The sequence below is a fragment of the Plasmopara halstedii genome (genome assembly GCF_900000015.1).
Source record: "Plasmopara halstedii genome assembly, contig: Scaffold_614, whole genome shotgun sequence".
Taxonomy (NCBI): Eukaryota; Oomycota; class Peronosporomycetes; order Peronosporales; family Peronosporaceae; genus Plasmopara; species Plasmopara halstedii.
In genome coordinates, this window is record NW_020187532.1 from 242686 (window position 1) to 243075 (window position 390).

The window sequence follows — 390 nt, forward strand, 5'->3', positions numbered from 1 at the left end:
TAGCTTACTGCAGCCTCTTGGTGTCGATGCTAACCTCTGCATTTAGGAAAAGGACGGAAAAAAAACTCAAAATGAAAATGACATTGTAAAAACCAACAACAAAATTCATCGGAGGCATCGATGATGCAATAATTCGCACGCTTTCGTCGTGATGATAAAAGACGCCTAAGTGCCCTGCAAGGTTGTCATTTATGGAGTGTGCGTACTATATAAATGATGCTTACGAAATGAAAGAAGCCAAGACAACATTTGCGCTGCGAATTGCCAGAGACATCGGGGAGACAAATTTTACGTTTAAAGTGCCAGCTCACCAGGTTTCGCATCTTCAAATCGGCAGATGACAAGCATTGATTGCTGGCTGATGTACTGATCAGATTAAGTAATCAAACC